Here is an 18,813-nt window from a genome sequence, read left to right as displayed (position 1 = left end):
ACATCTGGACCTCAGTCTTGCTCTGGGCTGGCTCCCTCGGTCACATCAATACTTGTTAGGCATAAACAGCAATAGCATCCTACTGGATATTGTGAGATATATACCAATGAGGAAAGAATTTCTGTCTAGATCAGTGGTTCTCAACCTGTGGGTTAGAACCCCTTTGGGGGGGAGTGTCAAAGGGCCCTTTCCCAGGGGTCCCATATCAATTATCCTTCATATCAGACATTTATATTCTGATTCAGAAGAGCAGCAAAATTACAGTAGCAACACATTAATGTTGGGGTTGGGGGTTGGTATGAAGGACGGTATTAAAGGGTCGCAGCATTAAGAAGGCTGAGAACCACTGCTCTAGACAGAGTATGATTTCATTTTGACACGGGTGAAAGAAATATTCACAAGAGTGCAAATGGCCGACGGATGCGTGCGTCCCATTCACAGTCCTAGACTTTGAGAGTTTCCACATCCACTCCTTCTGGGTGAGGCCGAGCGCCACATGGGGGGAATCCCGGCTGCCGCTGATGGCCGTGAAATCGAACTCCATGCCTAGATTTTTGCGAAGCTCCTCAAGTTTGACGTCATCCTTAAGACTCCCTTTGCCTTTTAGAAAGCCCAGAAGCTCTGAGTGACTACAGTTTAACCAAACCCCATGAAATAGAAAATGTGGACAGTACAGAAGGCCCAGCCAACGAAGATGAAGACACAGGAGGTAAAACCACGCTGTACAGCTAAAGCCTCATGGTTACAGATAGAGTTAAGGTTGAGTGTGAAATCAGCTCAGATTCGTTCGCTTCGTATATATTTGCATTTAATATGTTGTTTCCCGATCGCACCGATATTGGGGTGGGGGAGATGACTCAGCAGTTAAGCACCCCTGCTGCTCTCCCAGAGGGTCCTAGGTTGGTTCCCACCACCCAAGTTGGGTGGCTCACTACAACCAGTAACTCCAGGTGACCTTACTGCCTTTGTGGGCAGGTGTGCACGTTTGGCATATATATACAGGCACTCACATGCGTATTACACCAATGTTTTGAGAATTTAAGATACTTATTCATTGTTCACGTTATAGCGACTTTTGTTTAAGACTATTAATTCGCCGGATTTGGTGGTTCATGTCTATGATCATAGTTCTTGTGTAGCTGAGGCAGGAGGATCATAATTTAAGGCCGTTCCGGGCTACATAGCCAAAGCAGTATATTGAGACCCTGTCTCAAACAGGCAAACTGAAACATGCTTGTTTTACCATTTCCCATTTGTAAAAGATAACACACGTTTCTAGTTTGTGGTATTTTCCAACAGCCAGTTCTCCAGACATTACTGATTGGCCAGCGGTCCGAATATTTTTAAATTTCTATTTTTGTTACTATTGTGGGTAGAGGTGTATATGAAAGTCAGAAGAACCTGGAGGAGTCAGTTCTCTCACCATCAAACTCAGGCTGTGAGGCTTTAGCTCTGAGCCAGCTTGCTGCAACCCACATCCCTGTCTGTCTGTCTGTCTGTCTGTCTGTCTCAGTCGCTGACACTAAAGGTGTGTAGCACCACTGCCAGCCCCCTATTTTTATTCTTGCTTCCAGCTTTTGAAACAGCGTCTCACTTCTCCCCCATAGAGCCCTTGAACTTGTGATCTTACTGCCTCAGCTTCCCACGCATTGTGCACACGCTCACAACACTGAAGCCATCCCGTTCCCTGATAAACTCCAGAAAACCAGGCTCTTGACTCTCACCCCCTGTTCCCTCTTTGCTTCAACCATCAAAGTTCCTTTTTAACTCAGCTTTTTTTTTCCTCTTTAATATACTCTGAATGTGTGTGTGCTTGAGTTATATGCATCACATGCATTTGGGTACCCGCAGAGGCCAGCAGAGGGCGTCGGTTCCTTTGGATCAGTTACAGGCAGCTGTGCCTCTGCTGATGTCGGTGCAGGGAGCTGACCCCGGGGGTCTCCTGCGAGCTCAGTAAGCACTCTTAACGGCACTATTTTTAAATAGCCATTAACAACTGCCTACCTTGATGAGATGAAATCATTTGGCCCTCCCTTCTGTCTTTCCTCATTTTCTTGTTAACTAATGGAACATTTTTGTTAGCAACTGTGAGACCTACGAGGGGAAGCTGAGGCAGCAAATTCAATGAAGCGCCTTGGACGGCTACTGTGGTTTTTTGTTTTTTGTTTTTTGTTTTTTTTTTTTTTTTGGTTTTTCGAGACAGGGTTTCTCTGTGTAGCCTTGGCCATCATGGACTCGCTTTGTAGACCAGGCTGGCCTCGAACTCACAGCGATCCGCCTGCCTCTGCCTCCCGAGTGCTGGGATTAAAGGCGTGCGCCACCACGCCCGGCTGCTACTGTGGTTTCTCAGCAGTGAAGATGTATGACTGTCCCCCGAGAAAGGGTTCCGTGTATCAGATGCATCTTCTTAGTCTCTGTGTTTCTGCTTGGTATCCGTTCATTGCATGGCCAGTTCAACTGCCTGTGTTTTCATATTTCCTGCGTCCTGGATGCTCTGGCATTAGGGGGCCTTACAGACTCAGGGAGAGACCAACCTTCTCAGGGCTAGGCAAGTCTGGGAAATTAAAATGGTATTAACTGGGAGTAATTTTTTTTTTTTTTTCATACTCCCAACTACTCCTGAGTCCACACCAACAATTACAGCCTTATTTCTAGCTCCTACGCTAAAGCCTTGAATAATCAACCCAAGGCCTCGGGTTAGACAACTAGAAAGCCTTCCTATGAGCCCAGCCCAAAAGGCATAGTCCAACCAGCCTAGCCTAAACGTCTTGCTCCTCTTTGCCTTGTCTTTCTCACGGACACTCCAGTGAAGAGTTTAACACTGTGCGTCTTAACACTAATGCGACATTCCTCGTGACGATGTGCAGAAAGACACTGGCCTCTGCCTTCCAATTCTCATCTTCAATTTCTCTGTTCATTTCAATGTACATGCTTTGGCATTTACTGTGGCCTGGTAATGGGCATTGTCAGCGGGTGCTGTGAGGTATACACGGTGAGGTATACCCCCTGTTTTATCTGGATCGTTTCCCCTTGGCATCTGTAAAGGGAGTTAGGCAGGTCAGTTAAACGGGCCTTACGGTGGCTCGTATCCCATCTTCCAGGCTGGTAGCTGCCTCAGGGATAATCCGTGACTGTTCACTGGTGAGCTCTGGGTCCTGCGCCAGCCCACATATGCCTGAGTACTGCGCAGCATCTGGACAGGAAGACTTGGGTGCTGGGGGGTGGGGAAGGGGGCCTTGGCTCCGGGTACAGTGTGTACTTATCACATGGAAGGTCCTGGCCTCCGTCCCCAACTGGAAAGGAAAAGAAGAATCAAAATACTACCCCTGACTAAGGCCAGAATCTGTTCTAGTGATCGGTTTTCAAGAAGTTAATGACACGGTCTTACAAAAAAAAAAAAAGGCCACTCTGTCCACGCTCTACTCTGGCATCATTTCTTGGTCTTGCCTTTCCATACCTGGACCACTTTCTTGGCATCCCAAGTGCGCTGGGATGTTTGCGTGCACGTGGGAACCCTGCATATGCAGAAGCACATTGGTTGATTGGAGGGCAGGGGTTGATATTGAGCGTTTTTATCGATTGCTCTACAGCTCAGATCCTGAGGCAGGTTCTCCCACTGAACCCAGAGCTTGCCCGTTTGCTAGTCTAGGTGGTCAGTTTGCTGGGGAGACGACCCCCCCATCTCTGCCTCCTGGTGAGAGGGTTACAGTTGGGCTACCACACCTGCCTGACATGTACATGGGGGCTGGAGATTTGAACTCCGGTCCTTTGCTTGTGCAGCGGGTGCTTTAGGCACTGATCTGTCTCCTTAGCCTGTGCCCAGATATGTCAGAAGTGGTATTTCGTTCCTGTGTAGTTTTTTTTTTTTTTTCCTTCTAAGGACAGCTTGGACTCTAGCATCCAAAGCTCAGGCCAGATGTGGTCTGAGCGTGGTCCAGCTTCAGGACCTGGTCCAATACATTCTTCTATGCCTATAACTTAGCTATTACAGATTCAGTCAAAGGGTTGTACATCTTACTCCTTGTCTTCTTAGTTTGCACTTCCTTGGACATCCCAGCTCCTTGAGAGTTGTGTCCATTGGTAGCTTTGACCTTTGGTAGCTGGTCAGGACAGCACCGCTGTGGCTCTGTGCCATGAGTAACAATATGGCCACTCAGGAATCAGGGTTTTGGTACTCTCCTCTCTTCCCTTGCTTTTCTTTTCTTCCTCTTCCCCAAGCCACGTGCTTCTGTGAACCCCAGCTGAGATGTCAAATCTGGCTCCTGACACCAGTTCTGGGGTGTTTTCCACACTTGACAACCAAAGACAGCGGTTCAGTTGTTGCGTGTCTATTTAGTTCTGGCATTAATTCCCCGGGTTTGGGCAGGCACCATGGGTTAAGGCTTCCGTCTTGTAAGGGGTCTCGTGTTTCACACATCAGCCGCAACACAGGGCTCCCCGGGCAGCCTGGACAAACGCACAGACACTGCCTGACTTACTGCTAATGGTTTACGATAAGTGATTTGACTCAGAAGCGGTCAGATGGAAGAGAGCACAGGACAAAGCAGGTGGGGCTTGCGTGCTTTCTCCAGGTGTGCCCTCCTCCCTGCGCCTCTGAGTGGTTCCCAGCCCGGAAGCTCTCAAGCTCGCTGTCTGAGATTTTATTGGGATCTCCAGTTCTTCAGGGCTTTTCCCAGAGATCAGTGGTGAGGCTGAAAGTTCTCACTGGTCTCTCTGTACCGAGGGGTCCCAAAGTAAGTCACCTCATTAGCATAAACTCATGAATATTGAAAGGGTTTTGTTGTGAATCACCACACTTAGTTATCACTAAGAGGACACAAGGAGTTGTGTGCCTAGAAAAAAGAACAAAGACCAAATACATCTTTGCACTGCACTGTAGTCTGTAAGGTTTGTGGAAACGGGAAGCAAAAAGAAAAATGTTCTAAACAAAACAAAAAACAAGGGAAAAAAATCTGTATTCCACTGTTCAAACATAATAGAATATGAACTTTAGGCCCTGTGTGTGTGTGTGTGGTATATGCTTGCTGACAATGCTCTCATAGAATGCTGGTGATTACGATGACAAATTTCATCTGCTGTTCTTTATGAATGTCACTCAGATATCATCTAAAATATCATTTCTTTAGAGAAGGTTTCCATGACCACCCAGTCAACGTTTTAACACAGTGCTGCCTCTCACTGTGCCGTGATGCCCGTCACAGATAACTCTTTACTTGTTCATTAATTGTCACCCTCCTTCCATTCTTTATTGGCTGGCATTTAGGGTATCTTTTTCATGAGTAGGTACTCACCCAGAGTAGATGTGCAATAAATGTTTGTTGTATGACTAAATGAAAGTCCTGGGGTAATTATCAGTGTGTCTGAATATTTCCCTGAAGGAAAATATTTTTATCTCAGACCCTGTTTCTTTTGCCTGATTGCTCAAGACCAAGAAATTGAGTTTCTTGTCTAAAAGTTCTGAGATTCAAATCACAGCTTTAGCTTATATCCCTGATCTGCCGAGCTATACATTAATTTGTGCCAGTTTTTAACCACAGAGTCAGCAAATGCTGCTGTGCAGGATGTGGTCATATGTGCTGAGGAAAGGCACATGGTGTCTCTGATTCGACAGCTTCTCGGTGGTGACATCCATCGAGTCACAGTCAGGATGAGGCAAAGCAGTAGCAACTGCGCCCGTGTTTTTCTAGGTTAGGGCTTCTGAGTTCAGGTAGTCACCGCACTAGGTCTGTGTTTGGGATAACAGCAACCTCTGTACAGCCACTGGGGTGGGAATTGATAATTCATGAAAATTCATGTTAGGTTTCCCTCTGGGTTCAGAAAGACCTCTGAGTTAGTATTCCCACATAAACAGGAAAACTGATAAACCCCATGCAACAATGAGAATTTAAAACACACCAGCACAGGCCTGTAATCCCAGGGCTCATAAGGCAGAGGCAGGAGGATCTATGTGAGTCCGAGGCTAGTTTCAGCTAATAGAGAGTTCTAGACCAGCCTGGGATATAGAGAGAGACTTTGTCTCAAAACACAGATAACAAAATAACCCACCCAAATGCTGTAAACAGTCAACTTTCCAAGTTGATGGCATCTGGAAATATGCAGTTCTGGTAGAGACTCAAAGATGTATCAGTTACTTTAAACAACTTAGGAACAGAGAAGAAACAAGGTAACCCTGCCCACCTCCCCGGTAAAACTGTCTTAGAAATAAATTAGTAACAAAACATCTATGTTGAAAGATTACTCCATTTGTTTATGGTTGACTTTCAAACTGACTAAGACACTATTAATGTCAATATCATGAATAATTTGCCTTAAAAATGTTTTGCAGGGCACACTGCTTTAAACAGGAAGGTGATCAGTGTGTTCAAATTATACGTGCCAAGTTATAAGAATTATAAAATAGAAAAGGAACATTAGCTGAACATGGTGGCATAGGCCTTAACCACAGAATTTAGGGAGTGCAGGGAGGATTAAGGCCAGCCTGGGCCACATGATACATGTCTCAAATTCATTGTTGCCGTCGTCGTCATCATCATCATCATCATCGTCATCAACAAAAACAGTGCATGACAGGCCAATGAGGCTAGAGTTAGGATTGCATTTATAAAGTTCAATTAGAGAGACGTAGCAGCTATAATGTAACGATTATAGAAAACATACCTTAGAGCATCCTTTATACTTAAGTGTAATGGAAACATTCTTTTAAATGTTCTTTGAAAGGTAGGAGAAGCTAAGACCTGTCTGGAGTGTATTAGATTCAGACCAATTAGAATTGTGCTTAATTTGGAATTTAAAAAATGAAAAGAAACATTCACCTTAGTGTACAACCTCACAGACACTTGTTTCTCACGTGACAAACAACACACATTTTTTTCAACAATATATTCTCAGGAACCTAGTGCAGAGGTTGGCAAAGTTTTTATCTGTAAAGGGCCAGATAATAAATATATAAATATCATAGGTTTTGTGGGCCATAAAGCCTCTGCTATAGACTTCTCAACTCTGCTGATACGGAGAAAGTCAATCAGAGAAGATAAATAAAGGAAGAGGCATGGGTGTGCAACCAATAAAACTTTATTTATAAAGACAGATTGTGGGTGGGATTTGACTGCAATCATAATCTATAAGAAACTTCATGTAAACATTTTAAAGCGATATCATAATGATTGTGAGTGTTATCATTTCTAAAATTAGAGAAATATACATTCCTAATAACTATAGCTCATGCCGCTGTAACTTCCTTAATTAAGCAGAAATAAAATCGCATGTAGATTAAATGTTATGTTAATACTTAGCTACTTCCTCCTTTATTCCCGAAGACATAAGTTTATCGGCTCATGCACTAGAGCTGTTTACACCAACTCAAGTTACTTCCCCTGTGAGGCCTTCTTACACTGCCCAGCTCTCCGCAGTGTGGGCTTAGAGCTGAGCTTTGTGGAGTGTGTTTGATTAGTAATTGTTTACACACCTAATTATGTTTTATCTGGAACTGTTTGACATATAGCAAAGCTTAACCCATCACATCATAGACAAAAAAAAAAAAAAAAAAAAAACCAAAAAACTGAGGCCTAGAGCCTAAGGAGATGATGGCTCAGTGGTTAAGAACATTGGCTGCTCTTCCAGAAGACCTGGGTTCCATTCCCAGTACTGGTGTGGTAAGTAGCTCATGACTTCCACGCTCACCTTCTAGCCTCCAAAGATACCAGGCATGCACGGGATACACAGGTGTACATGCAGGCAAAACACATAAAAAAAATTTTTTTTTAAAGAAGCTTAGTTTCCAAACTTACTTTTTTTTTTTTTTTTAAAAAAGATAGTGTCTCACTGTGTACCCCTGGCTAGCTCACAGAGATCCATCCACTTATGCTTCTTGAGTGCTGGAATTAAAGGTGTGTGCCACCATGTCCAGCCATTCAAATCCCTATGAAATGGTGTGATCCAACTGGGTTGAAACACACAAAGAATGAAAAGGCTCCGAGTTATTTTCGCAGCGTGGCCATTAGTACATGAGAATTGTTGTTGCCTCTCTCCTCCTGATGTCTAGTTGCAGCTGCCATCAAACTCAGCTTGGGCAGTAGAAACAGCCCTGGTTGGCATCCAATGAATATATCTTAGCCACCTCTCTGAACAAAACAGATATTAGGATGTTCCTTTTAGACCTGAAATGCCAGCAAGCTATTATGATGACATAGGGCCATGGTGGGTGTTCTTAATTAAGAATACACTGGGATGCCAGGCACGGTGACACACATCTTTAATCCCAGCACTCGGAAGGCAGAGGCAGGTAGATCGCTGTGGGCTCAAGGCCAGCCTGGTCTACAGAGTGAGTCCAGGACAACCAAGGCTACACAGAGAAACCCTGTCTCGAAAAACCAAAAAACAACAACAACAAAGAGAGAGAGAGAGAGAGAGAGAGAGAGAGAGAGAGAGAGAGAGAGATGAGAGAGCGGAGAGAGAGAGAGGGGAGCGGAGAGAGAGAGATGGGAGAGGCAAGAGAGAGAGAGAGAGAGAGAGAGAGAATACACTGGGAGGGGCCTAGAGAGTTGGTTCAGTGGTTAAGAGCACTGGCTGCTCTTCCAAGGGATCTAGGTTCAATTCCCAGTACTTATATGGCAGCTCACAACTGTCTGTATCTCCAGTTCCAGAGGATCTGACACCCTCTCACATATACAAACAGGCAGAACACCAGTGTACATAAAATAAATAATAGCCTGCAGCAGTGGTGCATGCCTTTAATCTCAGCCTTGGGAGGCAGAGGCAGGTGAATCTCTGTGAGTTTGAGGTTAGCCTGGTCTACAGAGTTCCAGGACAGACAGGATTATACAGAGAAACCCTGTCACGGAAAACCAAATAAATAAATAAATAATAAAACACACTGGGAGAGGCCTGCATAGCTCAATTGATAAGGCTTCAGATCTGAATCTGCAAGTCCAGGGCTCAGTTCGCCACTAGCTCTCTTTGCCAGGCCTGGCAGCTTCAATGTCAGCATTCAGGGAGGCAGAGGCAGGGGGATCACTATGAGTTTGAGGCCAGCCTGGTCTACAAAATGGGCCAAGGCTACAAAGAGAAACCCTGTGTCAAGAAAATCAAAAAGAAAACAAAAACAAAAGCAAAAACCACCACCACCACCACAACAACAAAAACCCCATCACCCTGGATTAGTGTGGCCCTAAGTCCCATGGCAGGTGTTTTTGAAAGAGGAGAGGAAGTGACATAGAAAAGAAAGTCATGTGACAAGAGGCAGAGATTGGAGTTGTGTGGCTATGATCAAGGAATGCCAAGGATTGCTGGAGCCTTCAGAGGGACCGTGGTCCTTCCAACACCTTCCGGTCTGTAACGGAGGACATTTCCGCTGTAATTTGGTACGAAAGCCCTGGGAATCGGACTCGAAGCATAAATGTGCAAGTGGGGCAGGGTGACTAGCTGTTGGGACAGGTGCTGAGGTCCATTGTGACTGTCCACTAGAGCAAATGACTAGTGTGTGCAGAAAGAGCTGTGTTAGTCAGCTCTCCGTCGCTGCGACAAAAGTATCCGAGAAAAACAACTTTAAAGGAGTTCTCTCTTTTAACCCCGCAGGTCCTTTGGGTTTGTATTATGGCTTCCAGTTGTGTGACTCCTAGGTGTGCAACCGAGTCCGTCTCTGCTTCTTGTGCCTTCTCTTGGGCTCTTTTCATTCTGTTTGTTTGTTCTGTCCTATTCTGATGTGTTCATTTTTAAGATGAATCTTATTAGATTTTATTATTATCCCTTTAAAAAGCTTGTTTGTGGTCTAGTGAGAGACAGAAAGGGGGTGGATCGAGATGAGAAGGGGATGCAGGGAGGAACTGGGAGGAGGAAAGGAGGGAAGACTGTGATCAGGATAGAGTAGGTGTGATTGAAGCATGTCTTTTCGCCAGGCGTGGTGTTGCACGCCTTTAATCCCAGCACTCAGGAGGCAGGGGCAGGCAGATCGCTGTGAGTTCGAGGCCAACCTGGTCTACAAAGCGAGTCCAGGACAGCCAAGACTAACACAGAGAGACCCTGTCTCAAAAAACCATATGTATATCTTTTCACCGAAAGAGGAAAAAGGAAAAGAAAAGAAAATTAAAAATAAAAAGAGGAAAAATAGTACATGCCTATAACCTCACCACTTAGGAGGCAGAACCAGGAGGATCGGGAGTTCAAGGCCAGCCTTGTCAACAAAATAAGTTTGAGGCCATCTGGCTAAATAAGACCCTGTGCCAAAAAAAAAAAAAAAAAAAAAAAAGAAGAAGAAGAAGAAGAAGAAGAAGAAGGAGGAGGAGGAGGAGGAACTGGGACCCCATTAAACCCTTCAAGGACTCCTCAGTGACCCACTTCCTCCAAGTAGGCCCCACGCCTTAAAGTTTCCACTACCTCCTAGTAATGCTGACAGGCTAGCAGAGAAAATTTAGCACCAGGTCTTTGGGGGGTACATTTTGCTTCCTAATCACAGCAGTGGCTGATAAAGACTGCAAAAACCAGGGGGCCAGTAAGACAGGAAATGCAGGACATTAGTGGCCTAACTCTGGCTCCCAAAATTTTCAAAGACAGGAATTGATTCTATTGGTAAGTGCACGTAGCATCATGTCCCCTAACATGCATGGCCGTGGCAGACTCCCTTCTGTTTCTTACTTGAGAACTGGTGAGGGTGAGAATCCAGTTTCTGATGAGGAATGCCTGAGGGAATTCTGTCTTGGCCTCTCCACCCTTCCTTCCAAATTTTTGTTTCTATGCAGCTTTGTTGGGAGGGCGCTCCATCACTTCATGGTCTCTGTCCGCTGGTGTCCCTGGGCATGCTGACATCAAATGTGTCCCTGTTCTAACCCGAGTTCTCAGAGACTTTTGTCGTTTGTGGTAGTCAGTTCTCTCCCTTCACCATGGGGATCCCGGGGATTGAACCCAGGTTCCTCAGCCTTGTCAGAAAGTGCCCTTGCCTGCTAAGCCAATTCTCCAGCCCTCCGTGTATTTATTTAGGTCTTGCCTGGTTCCAAGAGAAGAATCTGAATTTGATACTTTGTTGCAAGGCCTTAAATGGTCTCTATAGTGACACCTGGAGTGGAATAGTTTAAAATAAAGATTAGAACGAAGACAGTTTGCTGGGGGAAAACATAATCCTTTCTTCTGTAGAAAACATAGCTTCATGCCTCAGTAGCTTTCCATAGCGTAGTTTTCTGTTTGGAGGGGTGAAGGATTGGAAAAGGAGCTCTCATTGTAGTTCAGGCCAGCCTGTAGTTCACTGTGTAACAAAAGTTAGCTCTGTGCTTGTGGCAATCCTCCTGTCTCAGGCTCCTGAGTGCTGAGATTACAGGCCTACGGCACACACATCTGACACCAGTGCCACAGTCTTGACCCCCTTTGATAGCTACAACCATCTTGTGCTTATGCGAAGCATTAATACAAGCTGCTCTGTTGCTGCCAAAGAGAGAAAAAACAAGCCACCCTTGTGGCTTATGGATGCTAATTATACTGTGCTTAGATGTGTGGGAGGGGTTGGAGCAGCTGGGAGAGACCAAGGCAGCTTCGCCTCTGTTCACCAAACTCCAGCGGTATAGCTCAGTGGACACACATACCTGCTTGGAAAGGAAGTGCCACGTTTTATCAAAATATTACATCTCTTGAGCCCAGAACAAGTCCCACCGCTTATGGGATGCAGGAGTCATCTGACAACACCAGCAGTGAGCCACTGCAGACTTCACTCTTTCTGTTGTGATGGGCTGAGAGTCACAGCTTCCACCTTGTCAATTGGTGGTTGTTAGTGGTAAAACCAAGGTGTTTCTCCTTGAATCTTCTTGACAAAAGAAAAAAGAAAAAAAAAATCATCTCTGGGTTTTCTTTCTTTTTTTAGCCAACCCATGAAACACAGTGAAATTAAAGGGTAGGCAAGCATTTAGTGTCTGCAGAAGAACAGACAGTTGGAGCCGGGCAATGATGGCGCACGCCTTTAATCCTAGCGCTCGGGAGGCAGAGGCAGGTGGATCACTACAGTTTGAGGCCAGCCTGGTCTACAAAGTGAGTCCAGGACAGAGAAACCCTGTCCTGAAAAACAAAAACAAACAAACAAACAAAATCCCAGACAGTTGAAATGGTTTAAAGAATACAAGTCTGCCCACTGTTTCTAATGGCTTACTGAAAAGAATGCTGCCTCTTTTCACAGTGGTCTTTGTGGTGTGCCGGTGTTGGCATCTCTTCTTAGACAGCCTGATGGACACATGACACCCACATCACCCTGCATCACACAACAGCTGCTCCTGCCAAACGAATTCTGGACTCAGATGAAGTGGTGGCATTAACTAGGGCAACTGGGCCATGATGGTACCTGGTGCCGTTTGCTACCATGTGAGAACACCCTGCTGAGAGGCAGAGGGAATCCCAGTGGTGTGCCAGAGCCAGGATGTAAGTCACTCGTGAAATCTTCAGGAATTTTGTGAGCTGGCAGACTTGGCATTGGTAGCTTGAAACTGGCCGTGGTGGAGTGTTTATAGCGCTGAAATCATCCAGCTACAAGGAAGCCTTTCCCCGGCCCCTGTTAACTATTCAGAATCACTAGCTCATTACTAGACTAGACATTCACTCCTCTCTGCCTCACAAGGCTGTGTGTGTGTGTGTGTGTGTGTGTGTGTGTGTGTGTGTGTGTGTGTACGCAGTGGGGGGTGGGTGGAGTTAGTAATTCTTTTTTTTTTTTTTTTTTTTTTTTTTTTTTTTTTGGTTTTTCGAGGCAGGGTTTCTCTGTGTAGCCTTGGCTGTCCTGGACTCGGTTTGTAGACCAGGCTGGCCTCGAACTCACAGCGATCCTCCTGCCTCTGCCTCCCAAGTGCTGGGATTAAAGGCATGTGCCACCACGCCCGGCTGAGTTAGTCATTCTTAGTTATTGCCAGAGCCAGGCTGAAAGCATTGAGCACACCTAAAATCTTTATACCTCTTTTTATAATCTGTTGAATCAGACGGAACACCGTGAATTGAGGCCAGCCTGGGCTACATAGTGAGTTCCAGGACACTCAGGACTAAAGAGAGAGACTCTGCCTCAACAATAATACAAAATACAAAATTTAATCCATAGGGTTTTTTTTTGTTTTTGTTTTTTTTTTACATGTGGCACCTCATTGCAACAAAAAAATAAGTGAAAAAAATATTTTCTTATGTGACTTTAATGAAGAAGAAAACACAACAAGATGCTTATCATGTGTAGGGACAGCAATAGAAAATTACAGCATGTAAGAGCAGAATAGTAAGATAAGATCTTATAGGGAAAGCAAACTGGAAACAGAAGTTTATGGGAATTTCTATAATTTTTTTCCCCCAAGAGAAGGTTTCTCTGTGTAGCCCTGGCTGTACTGGAACTTACTCTTTAGACCAGGCTGGCCTCAAACTCAGAGATCCACCTGCCTCTGCCTCCTGGGTGCTGGGATTAAAGGTGTGCACCACTACTGTCTGGCTTCCTATAATTTTTTTAAAAGCTTATTTATATGCTTGTTAACTGATGGTGGGATGAATCTCATAATTCTGGTGCCTGTGAGATACCTTTTTACATCTATTTATTCTGATTAGTTTATTATGTCTGATCAGAAGTTAACTTGCTGAGGCTGACTCTTTCCACCTTGTGGGTCCCAAGGATTGAACTCAGATCCTCAACCTTGCTGACAATTCCCTTTCCACACTGAGCTGTTTCACTAGCCTGAATGCTTTGAAAAAAATGTAGTAACAGCTCCAGGTGTGTTCCATCTGTGGCCAATGGGCCACCTGTGCCCCTGGATAGCTGTGGGTGGGGCCCGACACAATGTTTACATAAACCGTTGAAACAGTTTTCAACTTTTTTTTCCCCCCGGTAGCCCAATTCTTTTAATTCTCAAATGTGAACTTTGTAGGTGACAAAATTGATACTCTCAGAACCACCAGTACTTAACAAAGAAATATTTCTGGTTTTGTTTAAGAACAAACTGGTATGAAAATTGTAAATGTCAACCTAGTACCCTCTTAATGTCTCAATGTGTAAGGCAGAAACATAATATTTTCAATTTCTTTTGTGGGCACTAGAGAAAAAAATTTGAAGCCAAACCACTGTTTGTACAAGGCACAATGTAGAGACGCCTTTCACTTAAGCCTGGTCTTGTTTAAAGGTCTAGGGCTGAAATTTGCAGCTTTATATCTCAAAGTTTGAAGAAAAAAAAACTCTGGGTAGCATGTTTGTTTCATGTTGATAAGTATGTGTACATTTTAAGAGGCCTACAGCTCAGAAAAGAGTAACAAGATTTGACCAAATTATGTAAAGTCTTAGGGCTCATTATTTTAAAATAAAAATGTGTGTGTGTGTGTGTGTGTGTGTGTGTGTGTGTGTGTGTTTTGTGGATGCCCATGGGTGCCAAAAGAGGACTCATATCCCCTAGAACTAGGGCTGCAGGCGACTGTGAGCCCCTAGTGTGGGTGCTGAGAACTGAACCCTGGACCTCAGCAAGTCTTGTTAATTTTTGAACCATCTCTCCAGGGCTCTTGACCTCAGTGTTTTACTTCAATTTTTAATGATGTTTTCTTGTTGTAATTCCAACATAAACAATCTTGGTTTCTGCTTAGAGAATAATATACGCTAATTGTAAAAAAATCACGAGATAGACTCAGATAGACCTATCCCTCTTTCTTGCTTCCCTCCCTGCACCCTCCCTCCCTCCCTCCCACCCTCCTTCCCTCCCTCTGTGTGTTTGTGACTGACCCCAGGTAGGCATTCTACCCCTGAGCGACATCCCCAGCCTGGCCCTTTTCTTCTAAAATCCCTGAGTCTTTCCCAGGACAAACTTCTAATTTGATCTCTCGCTGACCAAGACTGTACATTTTTCTTGATTTTGACGGAGGAATGCTTTGAGTGTTTTACCCATACCAAAATGGTGGCTGGAAATCTGGGGGAAAATTTTTTTTTTTTTTTTTTTTTTGTTTTTCCAAGACAGGGTCTCTCTGTGTAGCCTTGACTGTTCTGGACTTGCTTTGTAGATCAGGCTAGCCTCGAACTCAGCGATCTGCCTGCCTCTGCGTCCCAAGTGCTGGAATTAAAGGCGTGCGCCACCACTGCCTGGCTTGGAAAATAATTTTTAAGAGAATAGCTTTCCTGCCCTGGGTGTTTTGTTATGTGGCCTTTTCTAGCATTTAATCGACGGCCCAGCGACAGGTTGTCAGAGTGCGCCCACTCAGAGTTAGCAAAATTACACTTAGAAGTGAGTGACTTCTAGGGCTTTGGATTTTCAAGTCTCTCACACACAGCGGAGTGAATAAAGATGTCAGAGCCAGGCCTGAAGGAGGACCCTGGTAATCCAGCCCTTGGTGAATAACCTTCAAACACCAATAAACAAGATTAACTGGGTTTAACATGTGACCTTTCTCGGCTTGACTGGTAAGCACAGATGTTTTCTCATCTAGCTGCGTAGTTGGAATCTGCCCTCGCTGGTTGCAGTCGGAGCTGGATTTGAGGTTGCAGGAATGACAGTCTTGAAAATGGTACTTTTCAGCAAGTGACGCTGTCTAAACAGTAACATATGGAGACCCGCGGTTTAATAATTAAAAATAATGTGTGACCTTACCCATAATAAATGTGTTAATTATGTCAACTGAAGAAGTTAAAAAAAAAACGGGATCATGATAGATATTTCGCTATTTTCGTCGGTCTGGTGGCATTAAAGACAGTGACAAGATTTGTTAGAGCTAGCCCTTCCGCACCTGCGCCTGCAGGAAGCAGAAATCCCAGCCAAGCCTTTGTTACCCTTTGGTATTCCTCAAGGAAGTGTAGAGCAAGCCAGGAGAAAATAGGAAAGGCTGTGGTGAGCTTCTCCTAAGTCAGCCTTGGCTTTTGGCCATACTTTCTCCCCACCAAACTGTGGCGACAAGTGTGCGGTCCTTTATGACCTCTTTATTGTTTGAGTCCCAGAACCATCTCTGGCATTTTCCGGTGACCTGTTCCTTACCTGCTCAGCCAGCTCTTCGGGTCTTTCAGGCTGCGCAGGCTCCCCTTCTGAGGCCTTCCAGAAAAGATAACTCTATCTCCTTCTTCTGTCTTCTGAGGGCACTAAGCCAACATCCCTGGATGTGTGTGTGTCAGGACCTCCTCACATGGGTTTGTCTCTCTGCCGCCTCGGAGGCTGGGGCTCTCCATACAGTCTAGCAGAGCTGGTCATACAGTCTAGCAGAGCACACTAATTTATTAACGAGACAGAAAGCAAGCGAGGTGGAGAAGCTGTGTGTGCCTGTGGGCTCTGGCATAACTTAGAGGTTAAGCATCAGTCTAGAATCCATGATAACACAACTAAGGGGTGGAGAGTGTCCTGTCAACTATTTGGATAGATTGCTTCTGTCTATGGTCCTATTGCCAACGGAGGGGTGTGCTCTGTGGCTGTTAATGGGGGTATACAATTCATTTTATTGAAAAGGACAGGAAATCGACCCTATAGAAACAAAAGGTGTTATGGATGGTGTCCTGGGGACTTGTCATATGGGTCTGATCATAGCTCCAAAGAAAACAAAGTAAGACCTCCCGTCACGACGCTTCTTGTAAACATTGAGAAACTGAGCTTTTCTCCCCTTCTCAGCAGACATATCAAGGCAGCAAGCTTTCAGGTTAGCTTTCCTTAACCATAGAGATTTCTTACTTAATGTATTTGCTTATTCATTCTTGTGGGGAGGGGACATGCCACACCATGTGGAGGTCAAAGGGCAACTTTACCAAGCCAGGTCCCCACTCCCGCCTTTTCCAAGGTTCTGGGGTGGAATTCAGGCTGTCAGGTGTGTGCAGCCAGCACATTTACTGGGGGAGCTGTCATACTGGCCCAAGAGTTCTTTTTTTCAAGCAGTCTTAGTTTAGTTATAACTTATCTTCCTTTATGTGTTCAGTGGGTGTTCTTTCCGTGAGCCTAGAGTGTTACAACCACCGCCATGTTTATGGCTGTGTCTGCTGTCCTCAAAGGCTCCCTGTTTGCAGCCAATTGTCATTCTTGCGTGCAGCCCCAGGAAGCCACTAATCTGAACTTCATCTCCATAGCGTCACCATTTCTGGACTTCTCACACAAATAAAATAATACAAATTGTAGTCTTTTACCTCTGCCTTCTCCTTCTTTCTTTCTTTTCTGTTTTTTGTTTTGTTTTTTGAGACAGGGGTTCTCTGTGTAGCCCTGGCTGTCTCAGACTTGCTTTGTAGACCAGGCTGGCCTTAAACTCACAGAGATCTGCCTCCCACGTGCTGGGATTAAAGGCATGCGCCACTACACCCAGCTCTGCCTTCTATTTCTTTAAATAATGCTTTGGAAGTTCACTTGTGTTGTTGTATGTCCCATTGGTTGCTTCTTTTTAATTTAGTATTTTATCTTAGTCAAGCTAGCCTTGAATTTGTGATCTTCCTGTCCCAGACTCCTGAGTGCTGGGATTAGAGCCTTGTGACATCATTCCTGGCTTCATGCTTGCTTCTTTGTATATCTGAGTAGGATTCCATCACCGATAGAAAACATTTTGTTCGGTCCACAAACTGACGAACATCATGCTACTGTGACCAGTTTGATATAGGTCTTAGTGAGCATACGCTTCCACTTCAAGAAAATAATTAGGAGTGGAGTCCCAAGGCTGTTTGGTATATTTGTGTTTAATTTTACAAGCAACCGCCGTGTAAGAAGTTACCACAAACCTGATCAATTTGAAGACAGTGTGAATGGGTTGTCTCAGAAGTACAGACGTAGCATCTCTGGGTCCTCCCCTTCATAGTCTCTCCCAAGATCCTGATGGAGATGCTGACCTGGACTGTCATCTCCTCTGAAGACTTGACAAAGGAAGCGACAACCCCAAACTCACGAAATGGTGTGGTCAGGAGTCAATCTTAGGAGTTGTTAGACTGAAGGCCTCATTTTTCGCCCAGAGGTTGGCCGGGCACTGGCTCCACTTCCTTGCCACTTGAGCTATCCAGCTCCCTCACCACAGAAGCCCGAAACATCAGGAAGGGAGCTGAAGCGAGAACCGAGTCACCAAATTTTTATAACCGAATCACAGAAGTAACACCTCCAACCGCTTCTGCTCACTGGAAACAAACCATGTCGGTCCAACCCACATTAAGGGGAGAGTAGACTCCAAAGTTAGAGGTATTAGGAAGCAGAGATCACTGGGAACCACATGGGAGGCTGCTTGCCACAGTGCCCAGTGCTTCTCCCAATGGCTACACCACTTTGTATGTGTGCCCCCCCGACCCGTGCATGTGAGGATTATGCTTTCTTGTGGCCACGTGTGTCTTTTTCATCTTTCCAGCAGGTGTGAAGAGGCATCTGGTAGTTTTAACTGCATTTCTCTAATAAATGAGGATGAGGCCTGTGGTCATTGGCCCACCGTTCACTTGTACAGTCTCTTAAGTGAGATGTCAATGCAAATATCCCATGTGTTTTTTAAGAAAAATCTGCTCTGATAGTGTTAACAACGGAATCTAAGGTCTTGTACATGCCAGGACAGCACTGTATTACTCGAGCGATATTCCTACCCATTTGTGTACGTTCTACTGGGCTGTTTGTCTTATTGTTGAATTATGAGACACTTCTGTTTAGGAATCAGGATCTTAGTATCATGTCTAAGAAATCTTTGCCTGACTCAAGGCCATGAATATAACACAATCGGACTGTGCGATATCGTGATTAATCTCATTAACTGCAAAGACCCTGTGAGATGTAGCTATTATCTTTGCACAAATGAGAAAAAGGACAGAAGTCAAATTCCCATTAAAGTCATAAACTGGTTAAGGCGAGACGTCCGACATATTTTCTGTTGGGGAAAAGATATATAGATTCCATATTGTCCTTTTCCTGTAGCCGTTGG

General features: G+C 44.9%; 1 long non-coding RNA gene across 1 annotated transcript in view; it reads left to right on the top strand.

Moving 5' to 3' along the window:
* LOC127200323 (uncharacterized) overlaps positions 1–714 on the top strand; it is a 28,093-nt gene extending 27,379 nt beyond the window's left edge. Inside the window, exon 3 of the long non-coding RNA XR_007832034.1 lies at positions 608–714. This is a non-coding gene — a long non-coding RNA (uncharacterized LOC127200323). The remainder of the gene's footprint in view (positions 1–607) is intronic.
* Positions 715–18,813: the final 18,099 nt, after the last annotated feature.

The sequence above is a fragment of the Acomys russatus genome, chromosome 16 (genome assembly GCF_903995435.1).
Source record: "Acomys russatus chromosome 16, mAcoRus1.1, whole genome shotgun sequence".
Classification (NCBI taxonomy): domain Eukaryota; kingdom Metazoa; phylum Chordata; class Mammalia; order Rodentia; family Muridae; genus Acomys; species Acomys russatus.
Note: the sequence above shows the minus strand (reverse complement) of the source record. Positions and strands in the feature narration are given on the sequence as shown.